The 19,398-nt window shown below is 34.4% G+C and overlaps 1 protein-coding gene across 6 annotated transcripts in view; it reads left to right on the plus strand.

Moving 5' to 3' along the window:
- Window positions 1-19,398, plus strand: part of LOC137248986 (serine-rich adhesin for platelets) — a 594,115-nt gene that overhangs the window by 330,514 nt on the left and 244,203 nt on the right. The window contains exon 1 of one of the 6 annotated variants that reach the window (XM_067780017.1): window positions 3,142-3,381. The exons of 3 other annotated variants lie outside the window; for them this stretch is intronic. The gene's annotated coding sequence lies outside the window, so the exon portion shown is untranslated. Of the gene's footprint in view, window positions 1-3,141; window positions 3,382-5,913; window positions 6,095-6,581; window positions 6,664-19,398 lie in introns of those variants that run through there. 2 more of the 6 variants (XM_067780015.1, XM_067780021.1) reach the window with 2 other exon arrangements.

Here is a 19,398-nt window from a genome sequence, read left to right on the forward strand (position 1 = left end):
GGCGGGGGGACATATATTCCATCATCATCGATTGCGGGATCGGGTTCTTCATCTCTGCGCGGTGAATTGCTGCCTCCATTTAGGAGAGCAGAGAAGTGTTCCCTCCATAATCTAAGCACTCTCTGGACATCAGTTACAAGGTCGCCGTTTTGCCCCGGTCTTAAAACCTTCCGTCTGTCGCCGTATTTTTTGGTAAAATTTTCGGGCGTTATTCCTGGTGGCTAGCAGCTCAAGCTCCTCGCACTCACGCCTTTCTGCTTCTGCTCTTATCTTCCTGAAAAGGCGTCTCGCTTACTTTTTCAACTCACGATAGCGTTCACACACTCCTCTTGTCGCGCTCGCTTTTAACGTAGACCTGTAAGCAGCGTCTTTTCTTTCAGTTGCAATGCGGCATTCTTCATCGTACCTGTTGTTTTTTCGTGGTCGCCGGTAACCAATTTTTTCCTCGGCGGCAGTACGAAGTGCTTTGGAAATATGCTCCCACTGCTCCTGTATTCCTTCAGGATGAGTTGTGCTCTCAGAGAGCAGGTGTGAGAGTCGAGTTGCGAAATCATTGGCAGTCTGTTGTGATTGAAGCTTTTCGAGGTCTAGCTTCCCTTGTGTTTTTTGTTCCTTGGTTTTAGCAGCGTTGAGGCGGGTGCGTATTTTGGCTGCAACGAGATAATAGTCCGAGTCGATGTTAAGTCCTCGGATCGTGCGCACATCTAAAACACTGGAGGCATGCCGTCCGTCTATCACAACGTGATCGATCTGATTGTGAGTATTTCGATCAGGAGACAGCCATGTAGCTTGGTGTATCTTTTTATGCATGAACCTCGTGCTGGACATGACCATGTTTCGAGCACCGGCAAAGTCAGTCAGCCTCAGTCCGTTAGGAGAAGTTTCATTGTGTAGGCTGAACTTTCCGACTGTAGGGCCAAAAACACCTTCTTTGCCCACCCTGGCGTTAAAGTCACCAAGCACGACTTTTATATCGTGACGCGGGTAGCGCTCGTATGTGCGTTCTAATTATTCATAAAAAGTGTCTTTCACCTCATCGTCTTTCTCCTCTATCGGCGCATGGGCGCAGATGAATGATATATTAAAAAATTTTGCTTTTAGTCGGATAGCGGCGAGACGTTCGTCCACAGGTGTGAACGCCAGAACTTGGCGACAAAGTCTCTCTCCCACCACGAATCCGACGCCTAAACTGCCCTTATTCGTATGGCCACTCCAATAGACGTCACATCGACATCTAGACTGCTGTCTTCTCAAAGAAGTTTTATGCTATAGAAAAAACGGATAGACTCAGCAACCAACATAACCTTTATCGAAATGCAGGGGACCTTAAGGCGTCAGAACCGAAAGTGATGAATTGCATAAGTATGCAGGCGCCCTTACGTCATCTCAATGTACATAATAGCTGATTCGTTAACAATATAGGCAGACAAGTTTGCGAAATGGAAATTTAAAGAAAGCGGAAGCTAAAAGAATATATGATCCGACGATACCAGAGCAAAAAGAAGTTGATCAATAGATTATCTCAACAAAATACAGGACCGCAGAATAAGCACGATATCTCGATCAGGAGGAGGTAAGGGAATAATACTCCATTTTAGTTCATATGAAAAGTGAATCATTGAGCGCATTCTTATTGAACATCAATGCCACTGAGTGAACGTGCAGGAAATCCAGTAACAGACTGCTCAACTTGAGATCCACCAAAGCATAATAAGTTAATGGTCTAGAGACCTTGGGCTCAAGCAAATACCTCCAGAGTTTAGCATATTTTTTTACGGTTTCTCAGTCTGGTGGGCATCACGGAGAGTAGTTCGCGATTCAACAAGCTAAGTAAATAACAACACGAGCGCTCCCCTACTCAGTTTTGTGAGAAAGCTCTCAGTTTTGTGAGAAAGGCCGCCAAATTAACTCAACCTCCTGCTCTAAGACCCCTGAATAAATCTTGGATGCGTGTCTAGTTGGGCGACTAAGGGCTATTAAGTATCCGCAGACTTGCTGTCATCACAGAGAATCTTAACATTGCCTACGAACCGTCCTGCTTGTGATCTACTGGTACTAGGACTACATAATCTAACAGCTTTCATAAGCTTAAATGTAACTGACCTCTTAGGTTTATTGCTCATGTATCACTGTATCATGTCTGCTATTCTATTAAACCAAGGAATGCCCTCATTCAGGTGGTTCCTCAGTGCTGGTGGTTCAAAAATATGACTAGACTTTGGACAAAGCAGGCTTTTCCCTCATAAAGGGGAAGGGTCCAAGCAAGCTGCTGTGAGGCGTTGCATTCCAATTAAAAACATTCTCATCCAGCTTTTGTTGGGATAGCCTGAAGAAATATAAAACAGACTGTGAACACTTGACGAAATCAGATACTACTTATCAATGGATGCTATGAGATTTATTCATCGATGTGCTTTAGTTGTGGAGTTTTCAAGAAACTCCTACTCTTTCTGATAATACATACAAATATGAACCTATTGACTTGGACAACTTACAAGCTTATTGCCATATGCAACTTTATCCTACCCACGAGGCTTTCGCCTTTTCGTCCCTTCCCGGTACGTCCTTCCTACCCTCTACAGCAAACCAAACAACATGCGACATGTCTCGGGTGCTGATGTTCTTTGCCGCAGTTTATATTTGTTTGCCTTTGTCATCGATGCTTGTAAAATTGCGGTAGGACAAGAGCGTAAACAATTCGTTTGTTTAATTATGTATGTGTGTGTGTGCTGAATAGTCAACATACACTAGCAAGGCGTGCCACCCCAAAAAAAGGCGTGCAGCAGTGACATAAAGAAATAAAAAAACGAACAACAAAGCACAATATCGGTAAAATTTTGCTGCCAACGAAGCGAAACGTCAAAGTTCGTGCCGGCATGCGATGCTGTGTTGAGTTTGTTATCAACATACAGTGGTGAAGTTTCACTATCAGCGAAATGCAATGTCTAGCTTTGCGCTTATCTATTCGTACAACATATACCGTTAGCAGTGCAAGTAAAATGTTGTAAAACGTGCAACGCCAAACAACGAAACTTTGTTGTAGCCACACAAGATGCAACTTGCCACAGCGAAAGATGGTTGAATGAAAATCAGTTGTGCGGCAGCTTTCAAGCGTTACGGTTATGCGAAGCGCGTAAAGTGTTAGAAAATCGTTGGAAAAACGTTTGAAAAAGTTTTTGCAACGCGGAAAACTAAGAAAGAAATTAAAAAAGTGAAAAATACGCAACGCGATAACATTTTTTGTATCAAAAATTGTGAACGGTATCACGCGAAACTGGTCCGGCAAGCTGACAGCGCTGCAGCAGTGCGTAGTGTTGTGCTTGTGCTTGTACATACATGCAAGTGCAAGTGCGTGTAGTGCAAAAAAATAATTGACCGCGGGTGAGTTGACCAGTTTGGCGCGTTATGGAAATGCGTTGTGTTTGTTTTTGCTTTTATTTTAAATTTATGTTTTTATAATTCAGTCACCTTCATGTGGCAAAGCAAATTTTTTTTGCGAGTTTGCAAGCAGCGAAAGTTTTTGTTTATTGCTCTTTACAAATAATGCACGATGAAATGCTTTTTTGATATTGAAATTAAATTTTCTTAAATTGGCCACTAATTCAATAATATTAGTAAGAATTTCAATTGGATTTTTAAAGTCTCCAAATGTTTAGATTTTTTTAACTATCGAAATAGTTTAAATATTTTTGTCTTCATTTAAAACTTAGCAACACAAAAAATTTTTTAATTTCCAAAATGAAATAAAATTAAGAGAAAGAGCAAAAGAATTAAAAAAAAAAATAAAAAAATTTAGAAAATTTTGTACTATTTTTCCTGCCTTACTCTTGCACTTCCAAATTTAAAATTTGAAAATATCAAAAAATTTTTCAACTATCTACTTTATTCAATCTCAGTTTAATAAATTTTATTTTTTCCGAAATAAATATAAATATAAAAATTGTTTTAAGGAACATTTTTCAATTTTAAGTCAGCTTCTAATAATGGTATTAAAAAATATTTTTGTTAATTTTCTAGACTAAATACTTAACATTTTTTTAAATTTGAATAAATAAAATTAAAAAAAAAATTATAAAAAAAGTGCCTACGCCATATTCATAATAAAGAAAACTCAGTAATGGGGCCGCTTTGTTGAGAGGCCACTGAAAATTGCTAGCGCACATACCAAAATTTAAAAAATTTATAAAATAAAAAGTTGAATCTAATGCATGATGCTGAAAAATTAGAAATGTTTGCCGATGATAACAACGTTAGTAAAAAGTTAAAAAGAAAAGTGCAAATTATTTTGCAAATATATCTAAGCTGATTTTCCAACAATACTATTGAAAGCTTTAAATTTTTAGAAAAATTTTGAGAAATTGTAATACAACTTTAAAATTTTTCTTTAGTAGTAAAAACTAAGAAGACCGAAATTTTCGATGCGTTGAGTTAAAAAATTCAAATTAAACTATGAAATGAATGAATAATAAATTTGGGACTCCGAAATTTTTATGCAAAACTGGCACTTCTTGCTAGTAAAAATTTACTATGCCAAAAATTCAATTTTTTTTTTAATATCAGTTAACGTAAACAAAGTTTTTAAAGAACAATTCCAAATTCACATTCCCAAAAATTATTATTATTTTCAAAAAGTTTGACGATTTGAGAGTATCTAGTATTAATAAAATTTTTAAAATTAATATTATATAAAAATTATTACTTTTTTACATATTAGTCAACGTAAACAAAGTTCATAAAGAAGTGGGTCAAATTCACATTATCGAAAACTTTATTGTTTTCGAAAACTATATGATTTGAAAATATATTTTAAAATTTAAACCAACTCTTTCAATTAATAAAATTTATTAATTTAAGAAATTTGTACATTTTTAGTTGGTAAATATAACATTAAAAAATTTATGATGTTTAAAATTTATTTTTTTTTTAAATATCAGCTTAAGTAAACAAATTTTTGAGCAAGAAGACCAAATTCACAATCTTGAAAAATTTAGAATTTTAGAAAATATAGAGAATTAGTACAATTTTTGGTATTAATATTATATAAAAAGAATTTTAAATTTATATTATTAATTTCAAAAATTATTACTAAAATGTTTGCATTCTTTTTAATAAATATTAAGTAAAAATATTTACGAACGTAAAAATAATTTTGTTTTTAAATATCTGTTTGCGTATACAACGTTTACTGAGCAAAGTTTAAAAAAAGTCTATGATATGAACATATCTAGACTCAAAATAATTTCAAAGTATTTTTAACTTATATTTACATTTCAAAAAATTGTAAACTTTAAAAATCAGTGCATCGTTGTTAACAAATATTTAATAAAAAATCGTGTTTTTTGTGTAAGATAAGCATTTTTAGAGAAAACAGGTCGACAATTCACATAAATAAAAAATTTTATTCAAATTAATGAAAATTTTAAAAATTCAGATTTAGAAAAAGGTAAAAAATTTTGGAATTTTCCTCAACTTACAAAAAATTTTTGAAACTGAAAAAAATTATATATTTCATATAATTTATTTAATTTATTTTAAAATATATAAAAAATGCTAAAAATATAAAATTTTTAACATTTAAAAAAATTTAATTCAACATCAAAAAAAAAAAAATTATTTAAATCACGATTAGAAAACTAAAAACTGGCCTATTTTTTAAGAAGATTTTTGCCGAAATAAATAATTGAAAATTGAAAATTAAATATAAAAATTCGACAGCAATACTAATAATTCAAAACAAAAATTACTTTATCAGGATTTTGAGGGGGATTTCTAAATTTAAAATTTTTTGTTGTATTATTATTTTTTTTTTTTTTATTATCTGTTTTTTTCTTATTATTTGCGTGCTGCTTGAATTTCATTTCCTTTTACTTATTTCTTACGCAAAATTTCTATTGTTGGCCACTCACTTTACGCCAGCATTCGCACTAATTTTAAAACCATAAAAATTTATTTATTATACTGGCGCGAAGGTCATTGAATGGTAGAGTTCATCATACGTGACATTGTGCCACAATTGATTTTGGCAGAGCAGCAGCTACCTATGCAGTTTCAATTAAGCAACAAAAACAGGATATTGAGGCAAAAGTGAAAAAAGGTAAAAAATGGGAAAAAACTTTAAAATTATTTGCATGTTTTGCTCCGATAATGACTTAACAATTTTTCACAGCAAAAGTTGATACTTGTAATTGAGAAGAACTTTAAGTATAAAAAGGGTTTAAGAGTTCCTGAGAAAAAGAAGAGAATTATGCTGCAGCTGGAAAAAATATTAAATTGAATGAATACAGGGTGCGCACAGTTTTTGTATCATCAATAAAGAAACCCTTGTGTTTGTGATTTTAATATTATATATGTATGAATGTGGTGGTCGAAAATATAAAAAAAAATATTTAAAAAAATTCGAAATAATTTTGATTAATAAAAACTTGTTGGCGTGTCAGATTTTTTTTATCTGACTGTTATATAATTAGTGTCAAAGAAAATGAGTTACTAAAAAAACTAAAAAAATTTCGGAAAGAAACTCGTTTGCTTCAAAATTCTAAATGTTATGCCCTAGTGGTAAACCTAAACCAAAAATTTTGTAAAAAAAATATTAAATAAAAAAAATTAAAAATTGATTTGAAAATTAATAAAATTTGATTCATTGATCATCACCAAAGAAAAAAGGTTTGTTATGAAAATTGTTTTCAACAATTTTTTATCATCACCGATAAGTTTCTTTTAATTGGATGGTCAAAATTTTTCCAATAACCGCCAACAGTTACTGTTTTGAATGTAATCCGCTAGTCAAAAAAAAAAACGCAGAAAAGTTTGCGAAAAAAATTTAAAAACTAATTTTTTTTTAATATTTCTTCAAAAAAATTTGTCGTTTGCAAATTTTTTTCCGATAACAAATAAAACCTATAATAACAATATTGAAAAAAACAGAAAAAGTTTTAAGTATACCGTTTCGCTGATTATAAATGAAAAAAGGTTGAACATAAAATTTAGATTTGTTGAACATAAAAAAAAAACAAATTATGTTTCGTTATTAAAAGTTACTTGCTATCAGTTTTTAACGCGCTCATACTTGTTTATTGTAACTCTGCTTTTTATATCAAATAATAAAAAAATATGTTACGTATACGCACAAGTACCGGTGTTTTCAGGTTGTACGGATATAACTGCCTGTAATTGGCTCGCTTTTTGCACCAGCAACTACTTTAAACTAATTAAAAACAAATTACTTTACGCTGTTTATCAAAATTAAAAATTTTTCGTTCAATCAACAAAATTTCGTTTCGTAATAATCAACAAAATTTATTTTTGTAATTTTTTTTATAAATAACAAAATTTTGTTTTTGTTAATTTTCTTCGCATATAAATAAATATGCTTTCGCACTATTTTTTTTATTTGTTTCTTTTTTTTCATAGGTTAGGTTAGGTTGAACTGGCCGGTCCATGATACCAGTTTATTTCATTTTTTCATGGTTATATATAAGGTTATAAATAAATAAATACGTTTTGAACATTTAAAAGGTTTTTTTACAAATTTTTTCATGATAGTTAACAAATTTAAATTTTATTTGTTAATTTTCTTCACATGTAAATAAATATATATGAACATTTTTTTTTTGTTTTTTACAATGTTTTTTTGATTTTCAACCAAAATTTGTGTTAAATTTTTTCTGATAAATATTAAAACTAAGTTTGTTTCTTATATAAATAAATGTGTTTTTTTATTTTTTTTTACAATTTTGAAGATGAGCTTAGTGAAGCTCATTAACTCTTAAAAAAAATCTTAAGTAAAACTGAACACACCATACAAACATTAGAAAGTTAACAAAATTCTTAGTAAAATTTTTTTCTAATAAATAACAAAATTATTTTTTTGTTTGGCATTTTTCGTATATAAATAGGTAGAAAAGATAAATTAGACAAATATGAATATGTGTCGTATTTTTTTTTTATTTTCTTAGCATATAGATATATTTTGGCAAAAACATTTTTTTTTATTGTTTTTCACAATTCAATTTTATTTTAGGAAAAGCAAAAGAAATTGCAATCAAAGTACCAGTTTTTCGTTATGCCATTAAAAACTACAATCTCAATAAACTTGACACCTAAAATTCATTCAAACTCTATAAAAATTCAACAAAACTAACTTATAGCAAAAAAAAAAAAACGCTTTCAAATGCTTGTTCAACATTTCGCGTTAAAAAATCATATTTTCTCATTTTACTTTACACACAATCACCAGCTGGACAATATTTTTTCATGAACCACACATACATACATATATAAATATGTTTTTTTCATTCATATTCCACGAAAATATGTGGCAGGCTGGTCAGGCACATCTTCGACCAAAAGCAGCCAATCAACTCAACTTACATATATAACTAATCGTATATATGTACCTACGTATGTATGTTCATATGTACACATCAATGGTCACTAGCAATAGCAGCCTAACTGCTTTAATGTACGTATGACTTAGGCGGTTATCACATATGGCAACATCTGTTTTTTCTTAAATTTGTGCAGGCAAACTTATATTTTTGTATTATAATTTTTTTTTTTTTAATTTTTTTTTTTATTTTTTTTTTATCAGTAGCTGTATTAGCTTTCACAGCAGCCAACATTTCGCAGATGTCGATTTATTTATATGCGTTTATGAATGCAATCAAAGCTCAAATGAATGAAAATAAATTTGAAAGTGAAAAGGAAAATAAATAAATGTGTTGATACAATTAAACATACATGAATACACTTGCGAGTTTTTATACAAATAACACTTCATATTTTTTTCACAAATTTAATTTTTTTTTTTAATTTTTTGCTTGCATTTTATTTGTGTTTCTATCTACTCGTTTATTTTTAAATTAACTGCGTGCTATGAAATGACGTGAGGTGTATTGAACTTTCTATTATTGATTTAATCTAGTATACATATGAAACTGTCAACTAGCGATTTTATGTTAAAACATAGTTTTCCAGTTATGTAGATACCATCTACATTTTGTGTTTTAAAAGATTTGGAAGTGGAAATTTAACTAATGCAAGTGAATAATGAAAACTAGTGCACTGCGATTAATTGATTGCTCAATATTTTGATTAATCACGTTTTAAATTACTCAATTAATCGACTAATTTTATTTTTTGATAAATAAAAGGAAAGTTTTTCGAAAAACGGGGTTTTGATTAAACAAAAAAAAAATTGGTTGAATAATTGATTTTTTTTAATAATGAGTAAATTTATTTATGAACGTTAGCGCTAAATTGACATTTTTTAATTAATTTATGCTTTATTTTTTTAATAGAAATTTGTATTATTCAAATGACCGATTAATTGAGCAATTGACTATTCAATTACCTCGTGTATTAAATAAAAACATAGCCCCTATAAAAATAATCTACGATAAAATTGTGTGTCTAACTTCTTTTATTGTTTTTTGATTATTTTTTGCAACAAAATGGGCAGCAACCAATGACTGAAATGTGGCTTATTTATAATTGATGATAACTGTTTTATTCAAAACATTGGAAAAGTAAATGGCCAACGTTATATAAAAGTCGAATGGCGCCCGAGCAGGTACAAAGTTGGAGCTCGGAACTCGACATTACTTAATCGGAATGGAAGATCCTTAGCATCCATAGTTTCTAGTCTTCAGCATGCCAAACACTGTTGTTGAAATCTTTTAGATATTTCGTTTGTATACCTAAAAGACGGTTATCTGGATCGACTTCTATCTAGAAAATTGGCATAGGAAACGTTGCATACTTTCCTCCTCCACCTCATTACAGTATCTAGTAAGAAGCCTAACCAGCTATCCAATACTGGCAAAAGTATATTCTAACCTTCTTCATGATAAGAAGCTTAAGTTTATTCCTTACTACTTGCGAAAACTTCCAAGGTGCGTAGACTATTCGTCGAGTCTTGGGACCTTTGGTTCATCTATTTTAATCTACCTAACTTATAACTGAAGGAATTAATATTGTCGGATGTTATAGAGCTCCTCTCTCTTAGTAAATGAAAATACAAAGCATATATTCTATCCTGCAAAGCGGACGTACAGAAAGTGTTTAGTAGTCTGTTTCTTCCCCTTGTTGATCTTTGACTTTTATACTTATGGTAGCCTTATCATATGACCTCGCAGTATTGTTATTTCCCGGCTTTAACTAAGAGAGCTTTTTTTCGATGATTCAAGACAGAGGAGTTACTACCAGTTTCAAGCTCAGCAATAGCTCTTGAAAGTCCACTCTAGTCAAGTGGTTGCCGTCTCATTCACTTCAAACTTTTATTTAAACAACAGATATATACTACTCAAGAGAAAATTAAAATTAATCACCATTGTCTTCAATAACAGACTAGGGAAAACACCACGTCTAGTTGTTGTGACGCAAATTTGAAGAGAAGCTCGGCCTAAATCAAAATGTTTTCTTTCATTATGCAATGAAGGGCTTAGCAACAACAATATACTAGAAAAATATTCGCATTAAAAACTTTTAAGAACGAAGTCTGTGTACAAAAAAAGAGAAAAGAGAGCTAGAGTAAAAAAGTAGCTTTGCGCCTTAAAATATGCAACATATTTTTTTGATCATCCTGTCAATACTTTTTTTTCCTACAAGGATGTATTTATTATTAGTTACGCACACACCGGGAATGTTCATTTGTACAAAAACTGCTAATCAAATAAAGCGTATAAAATATTCGCATACTTTAAGGCGCAACGTTTTCCTTTTTAGAATTTTAAAAGCATACAAAGTTATTGCATACTCTAAGGCTTCTCCTTTTATTCCTCTCTCTGATCTTCCATATTCTTTTGGCAAAGATTTTCTCTGAGAGCACTCCTAGTGAAACTTTCTAGCAAAAAATTTGTAGAATATTTTAACCCATTAACTATCTTCTAAATGCTATTTATTGCGAGAAAGGTATTCTATAAAAGATATTCTATAAAAATCACGACTGAGTATTTTTATTCGATTGGTATTTAGACCCTTTTTCCTTATTCTAAAATCGAAAGAGTTAAAGTCAACACCCATAACGTCGATTGACCTTATGACCACTTCAAATGACCACAAAGACAATTGAAGCTATTACCGTATGAAATGGTCACAACGTCAAATTTCAAATGGTTACAATTTCAAAGGTATTTACATTCAGCACCATCCTGTTTTCTCCGTAATGGTCATAAAGTCAACTATTTTGTTCTGCACCTACCTACACCTACTAATATATTAACGACGCTTACGTTAGTGTTACTTCTTATGGTTTTCGCTATAATTTGTTCAATTGTATGAAAAGATAATTTTTTTCATTCCAAATTTTCGAATACGGTGCTCTTTTTCCAATATTTTCGTCCCACTCCATTAAAAATCGTATAAAAAATTGGCCCAATAAGGTCCTCTCTGAGATAAGTTGAAGCTATTCAACTAAAAATTTCCTAAAAACTTGGAAAAAAATCACCTAATTTTTTATTTCAAAATTTCGCCTGCATTGCTACTTTTCCTAATTCTGGTTTCATTAAAGTGCAGCGGTAAGTATTCCTTTGAAATAAGAAGAACATATTGAACTTATTGGCTGTATGTGGCTTTGGCTCTTTTGCGAAATGGTAATAAGGTAAACGGAAATTTCTTAAAAGGCAGTTACTCTAAATTAAGAAAAGTTATAAAGTCAATTGAACTTATTTGAAGGAGTTATAAGGCCAATCGGCCTTTTTGCCGTTGACCTTATGTCACCCTTCCTTAAAATCACTCAAGAAAAACATTTCAAACTTAAAATGAATAAAGCAAAGAAATTTTACCAAAGAAAGCAGAACGATTTCGGGATTTTACGATATGCGAGAGGAGTTTTTTGTTCTTAGTAGGAGCTATCGCACCCACAAATTTGCTATTGCACAGTGTAATCTGTTCACAATTATAGTCTTCCCTGCTAACTGCATGTTATAAATATTATTTTTACAATAAAATGCTTTCAGAAATTCACCGCAAATGATTGAAAAACTTCGTCAGAATACCGAAATCATTAGAACGACATTTGATTTGCTTAGTGAATCGAGTGACATGTGCGACAAACACGCACACGCAACCTTTACATTTCTTATAAGCTTCTGTGCTCCCTTCCAAACAAACCCCGATTCCAAAACATTGAATACAATGTCAAACCAAAAACTTATTTAACCTCAAAATAAATAATTCACAGCTTTACGGTTTTTGTTTCACACCGCAACTCCCGCTCTCCCACACTTCAAATTCTGCAATTTGTATTATGGCGTCAATTACATTGCATCATAAATATTTAACAAAATTTGTAAATACTTAATTAAGAAAATCTAACCAATTTTAGCCACTTAAGAGCTCTTATGCTTTATGCCAAAGCGAAAAAAAAATCCATAACAAAATAAACAAACGCGCACACACACGCACACAACGTTTACAACCTTGAACTTTTGCAAAAACCACAAAAGGTCGAGTTGTTGTCAACTTTAATTTAACAAACAAAATAACAAGTTGTGCGTACATATTACAAGCAGCCTAGAGTACAAAGAAGAACAAACACGCGAACAAACAGAGCAACAGCTTGAGCTTAGTAAAAGTGATTGCATTTGTTTTTGTGTGTGTAAATGAGTTTATAGTAGTATACTTTAAGGCGCATGAGGATATGTTAAAAACAAAAATCGTTTAAATGTATTTGTGTAGACTTTATTTTGTGCGTGCGTGTGTGTGCGTTTACTACTTAAAGCAGGCATGCACACACGCACACACAGAGAGGACTAAGCATATAAGTATGTATGTGTAGTGAAAATTTTAATTCCAAGTGCTTAAATCTTTCAGTGGCAAGCAAATGTTCCCACAAGTTGAAATTGATGTGAGTTAAATCGTAAGAGTGTATGAGTGCGTATAATATGTATGTACATATGTATTCATATGTGAATGTTTGTATGCATGTATGTACTTATGTGAGCTATAATGATAAGTGAAATCTTTATATATGTATGTGCAATAAAGCTTAAAGGAGCTTAAAAGCAGAGAACCCTTGCAGTCAAACCTCTCAGTTTAGTACTAGATGAGTGCTAATTTTCCATAAAGCGAGACTAGTTCCATTTAGGCAACTGATATTTTCCCACGGCGTTCTCATGCGAAATATCAACTTGCCAGCCAAAGGTTTCTGTTCTCAAAGTCGAAGCTTTTGCGGAACAGAAGAAGCATAGGTCCAGGACTTGACTAACAAATACTGCACTCATTTTATAAGTGGACGTCGAGATGCTGTTGATGGAATCGTCAGTGAATTATAACTGAGCTGCGGTGAGCAGCAAAGTCGTTATTAGAAACGGCTGGCGGCGGTATGAAGTACCGCTGATCGGGTTGAGCTGTCAGAGTGATGAATAAATTCGACCGTACGACAACAACGACATTAACAAAATTACAACAACTACCTTCGAGGAATAAATGAGTGTTGACCACTTGTTGTACCATTTGCTTTGAGTGTACGCCCTGCTGAAGCCAATACAGTTCAAAGAATGGTGTGCTTATTTTTCATGTTCTTCGAATGAGACCGATCTCTTTTTTCTTGTGAGCTAAATTCAGCCAAACCGATGTTGTTGTGAGCCGAAGGGAGCCATTGATAGGCTTCATAGCCTTAGAGCGCAAACAGCAGAGAGTCTAAACAAATTTAGAAAGAAATTTTTGGGTATGTGTAGTGTGGATTGAAACTCTTCACTGTCGGTCTTTTGTTGCCATCTTTTATAACTAACTAATTGAGCAGCTTTGTGTTGAAATAACAATTCTTGGTCAGATAAAACCCGATTAAGTGAGTGGTATCGGCATGAATATATTCTCAGACCCAAGTTTTTCTGTAATAACATCCCCCGTTCAGAAAGTTTCATAGTTGTATACTTTGGGTATTGTTTACATGGGATCGTGCAATGTTTTTAGGCGAAAACGTTGAGCATGTTGGGTATTTGACTAGTATCCAAAATTACTGGTGCTGTTCGCTTCCCTTGCATTTCAATGGAACCCACTTGATTTGTAGCATTCCTCCCATAAAGATTCTAGCAGCTACGCTCCTTCATAGTATTTTGCTTCGATAAGGTGTTGAATCGAACCCTATGCCATAGAAGTGGTTTTGCTGCCTTTGCCGGAAATGAAAATATTAATTGTTTTAAGCTGACTTGAGGTTCAGAAAAGAAGGATGGATGCATGCATCGAACAGCGTGCTCTGGGCTAGACCACAGCATTCGTCGATAACGTAATTGTTTTCACTGATGCGGCTAGGTGATGTTGAATACTTGGCTGGTGAACCGTTGGCTTGTGGATGGTGAAATGACCGTTGAATGATTGGGGTCAAAATTACCAGTATTTCCAGTTCAACTGAAAAAATATATACATATGTATATATACAAAAGGTGCAATAGCCTCCCATACAATTTATTTTGCGCTTCTCTTCCAATTTTCGTCGTGCTTCCTACCAATTGGCGGGACGGGGCGTACATGTTTTACGCCAACCACAACAGCGTCTGCAAGGTATATGAATTTTCACTGAGAAGTTTTTCTTGGCAGAAAAAAAAGTTTATAAATTTTTGTTGTTGCTTTGCACGGGAGTTGAGCCCATGATCTTCGACAGAGTTGTGGCCACTCCAAGTCCCTTCACCAATTTAGTGTAGGGTTTGTATAGATTAGTGGGAGCTGGTGTATCAGAACAAATATTTGAGATACAAGCCTCCCTTGTGGAAACGCGGGAACTTCCTTGACGTTGTAACCATCTGAAGTTTTGCTTTATGGCTATTTCAAACGGTACTTCAATTGAATTGTGAGCCATTAGTAGTGGTCGTACGATCAATTGACTTTATGGCCAAATTGTAATTAATGTATGCTGTTTCACTCCAGTTCCATACTAACTTAAATTAATGCGAGGACAAATTGGAATGTTGTTTACTGGTTTGCGTCTAGGGACACACCCATTTATACACATATTTGACGCACATCTACATACTCAGCTAACTTTAATACTACGTAATGCGCTTGAGTTGGCTGTTTTTGCCAAAAACTTTGCACTTTTGTTATGCGAAAAGCAATTTAAGTCCGATATGACTAAATTATTTTCTTACTAAATCGTGAAATGGAGACAAGTTTTCTATGCGATTGTTGTTTTTTCCTTTTTTTAATTTTTCTTTGTGGCACTCTTGCCATATTTGAGCACATGTGTGTTAGCGGAAGTGCCAAGTTTGTTTGTAGTTGTTATATTCGCTTGTAGGTGGTTAAGTTTGGAAAGTTTTAGAAGTCCAAAAGTGGAAACAATGAGATTTTACTGAACAAAAATATTTGTTTTAAAACATTCAAACTAATTTTGCGGAAATTATATAATGTACATACACACCCATGAGGTCACACATGGAAATTTAGAGATTGAACTTGCAAAAATTTAATTAAATACCAAGTTATTAAATACCAAGTTTAAGATACGCTGGCCATATTCTCTGATAGCCATGCGGCGTTTCAAGCTCTCAATCCAGCAAAGAGCAAAGAAGCAAGTCCTATTGGTCAATGTAGTTCTTAAGCTTCTGAAGGTTGGGAGAGTGTTGCGGACGTGGACAGTCCTTTGTTAAAAATCAATCCGGTATGTCCCACTGCCCCAGTAATGGCTTTTTTCATTCCTGGAACCTTTGAGTCTGTAGATTTTAGTCGCAACATACTACAGGCACACCTCCCTATAAAATATGTTAAGCCTCTTAAGCTTCCTAGCCGTCATGTTATGTAGAGGCATGGGTGCTGACAACATCAGATGAGACGGCCTTGGGAGTGTTCGAGAGGAAAGCACTTCGAAAGATTTATGGGGCACAGTTTAACGAACCTAGACAAAGCTGCTGCGTTGATGTGTGAATGTATGGAGATATTCCTGCCCAGTAGGGATTATTATAGGAACCAGCCTATGAAAACGGGGAAACGTTAGACACCGTATATAGCAGTATAAAGAACCATCACACTATTGTATAAATTCACCCCAGATCCAACGTCTGTTTGTTTGCTTATTTTAAAAATTGTGTAGCAAGCACAATCAAACGGTGTGCTATTTTCCTACACCCACAATTATCGCAGATGTGATTTTCCACATTTGGTTCACACGTTATTACTTAAGGTTATGCATTGCACTTTTAATACTAGTAGTCATGAATCTATGAAGATAGCTTTCTGAGTTCTGCCGATCATATATTTGACTGTGTATATATTGATTAAACTCATTCGATCTATTCGTTCCTACTCGGGCGCCAACACTTACATTATCTGTTCTTCAAGTCGGTTTTCCGAGGTAGCAGCGTCAATTACTTGAAAGGAAAGCTGGCGATTACCATTTGTCAAATGCTCAGATTCGCAAGCATAACGCAGTATCCCGAAGCTATGCCACCTACGAGGATATTTAGATACCAGCACTTTCCGACACCGCTTAACGCCGGGCGGTTGCAGATGAGATTCTCTTCGCTTTGCCACCTCCTTTTCGTCGCCTTTGTCGATGAAGTAGTAGAAGAAGTATTTACTAGAGTAGTGGGCTACTAAACTTTTTCACGGGAGGGACTTGCGAACGTATGTTATCAAAAATTTGCGGCCGGATTTTATACGGAATTGATACTAGTCTGTACTTGAATAATTGGGGTTTGATAGTCAAATATTTATGGCTAAGCTCTTGTCGAAAGTAAATCGAATTGTCACGGCTGTGAGCAGTCCTTTGTCGAATAAAAATTTGCTATGCCTCCAATGAATCAATTTTAAGATCTTGAAGCTTGAGGTCTGTGATACAACATTAAGGCAATGATGCTTGGTTTAAAATTTATGAATCAAGGAAGCTGTCCATTTTACCGCTTTCCGAAAACCCTATCCCATATTGTTTATTCAAATTTCATCTCTACTGCAGTTGCTGTAAAATGGCTAGCAAGTATAAATAAAAAAGCAGCTCCGAATGCATAAAGTCGCCGGTCAACGGAAACGGAAAACTTCCAAAGGCAGTCTGTGCCATACAAACTTGAGCTCATACGACAAAGGGTGTAGGTATGTATGTATGTATCGATGTGTGTGCGACATAAAACGACATGAATTCCATAAACATAATTGCATATGTATGCATAAACGAAACAAAAAGAAATGAGGAATATGGGTGAAAAGAAAATGTGAAAAAAATCAAAAACAAAATAGAGCACAAAATCAAGCACAGCCAAGCAGGTGCTCCAAACAAAGCCAGAGACAGTCATGTAAGCGCAAACTGACTTAACAACTATCCTCCATAAATGTATTTGTGTGTGTGTGTGTGTGTCTGTATGCAATCATCTTGCCCCGTTTTGCGTTCATTCATTTATCAACATTTTCTGCTGCTATGAACACAAAATTCATTGCTCCAGAATGTCAAAAAAAGTAAAATGGACCATTTAAATTAAGCGAAAGTTTGGGCAAATGTAAATGAGAAAAAGCACAATTTGTACTCGTGTGAGTTGAGTTCGCTGGGTTCGTTGACTCTTATTAGTAGACAACGCAGTCGTGGTTTGCCTGAATTGCTGCACAATACAAAAGAGTAACCGAAAAGTGTATAACAGAAAGTCCTTGAAAGTAAATAAAAATTTAGTGAAGGGTTAAATGAAAGCACCTCTTTGACTGTATAGGACCAGTATGACAGTAGAGAGTTTGGATGGGAAATGTTCACTTAGTTGAAAAGCAGTGTTATAGAGAATTTTATATTAAAGGAGTTCACAGCGCTTCACAGTAAGTATATATTTTTTAGTGCTTTTTCCATTATGGAAGCGTTATAGACTGGGCAGCCTATGAAGGTGTATAAGGACACTAAGACCATATTCACAAGACAAAACGATTGCAATGCCAGATCCCAGTGTAGCTTCACACACATAAATTTGTGAGTTTTGAATCCAGACTCCACAAGTTAAGCTAGATGGCGTACTAGGCAGTTCGGTAGCTTTCGATATAGTAGATATAAGTAAGGTGTAAATCTCGTACCCGCTACAGAAAGGTCTAAATGAGATGACTTAGGCGGGGCCACAGATACGTGCAACCACCACTGCGTTAATTCCTAACGATTTATATACGATTAAGGCAACGGGCTTCATGTGGACCAACTGAGATAATTGTGTGGTATTGAAGTCCTTATGGAAAGATATCAAAATTGTGTGTAATTACGGGGGCCATCACAGATCATTGCGCTATTACACCGATGCACCGACAGCGACGCATACCAACGAGCTCATTCCAATTTTCAAGGCAGAAAAGCCGGTTTAGTTTTGGAATTTACTCGACAGTGTTCCGGACTTGGTAAGTGGGAGTTTAATCGGTTCTTAAGCCATTTACGCCTATTCGCGATTCTATTTTAAAACCTAATCGGCTCATGCTAGCCATATTAGGCTGGACACTCGGCATGTTGGTTTTTTATCCCATATAGAAATTCTTTGTTCAGTTAGGGACAATGTTATACACAAAAAACTTGCATGCAAAGGCCATTTGACGGCGGCCGCCGTTGTATGATGGTAGCGTGCTCCGCCTACCACACCGAGGAACCTGGGTTTTCGCCCCGGTCAAAGCAACATCAAAATTTTATAAATAAGGTTTTTCAATTAGAAGACAATTTTTCTAAGCGGGGTCTCCCCTCGGCAGTGTATGGCAAGCACTCCGAGTGTATTTCTGCCATGAAAAGCTCTCAGTGAAAACTCATCTGCCTTGCAGATGCCATTCGTAGTCGGCATATAACAAGTAGGTCCCGTCCCGCCAATTTGTAGGAAAAATTAAAAAAATGGAGCACGACGCAAATTGGAAGAGAAGCTCGGCCTAATATCTCTTCGGATGTTATCGCGCCTTTAATTTTTTTAAAGGCCATTTGAGTTTGTTACGTTATCTTTACAAAATCTATTGTTTTCCTAGCTGCAAGGCAGCATCAGCACCAGTTCCTTTGTTGGGTTGGAGTTCGGCAACCCGTACCACTTCCTTATTGACCAGCGTGTCTAACATGGTCAGCGAATGTCTGCATTTAAGAAGTGTGTTGTTGTTGTTGCTTTGTGGCTGTAGCTATAAAAATGCTCACTGAAGGCTTTCGGAGTGTTATCGATACCGATGATCCATTTCCCGATATATATCTGGTACGCTATTGTAACAAGCACCATAAAGGTACTAGCCCTGCCATCACGAGAACAATTTAGTATGGCCAAATTGAACTTTCTAGGCCATCCCACCCGCCACCTCCACTTCTACGAGGAACTTGGGTCGCAAGAGCCTTGGCTGCTAAGGAAACAGGTTTCGCAACGGGTATGTGAGGTTGACAATCGGGTTCAAGAAGCTATTAATTGAGCTGGCAACCTCTTGAAAGGACTGCGCGACACACCCCTCGAATCATTTGGGTGTTTTAGTCCTCATGACAGATATTACTACCGCGGG

Source organism: Eurosta solidaginis, chromosome 4 (assembly GCF_040869045.1).
Source record: "Eurosta solidaginis isolate ZX-2024a chromosome 4, ASM4086904v1, whole genome shotgun sequence".
Lineage (NCBI taxonomy): Eukaryota > Metazoa > Arthropoda > Insecta > Diptera > Tephritidae > Eurosta > Eurosta solidaginis.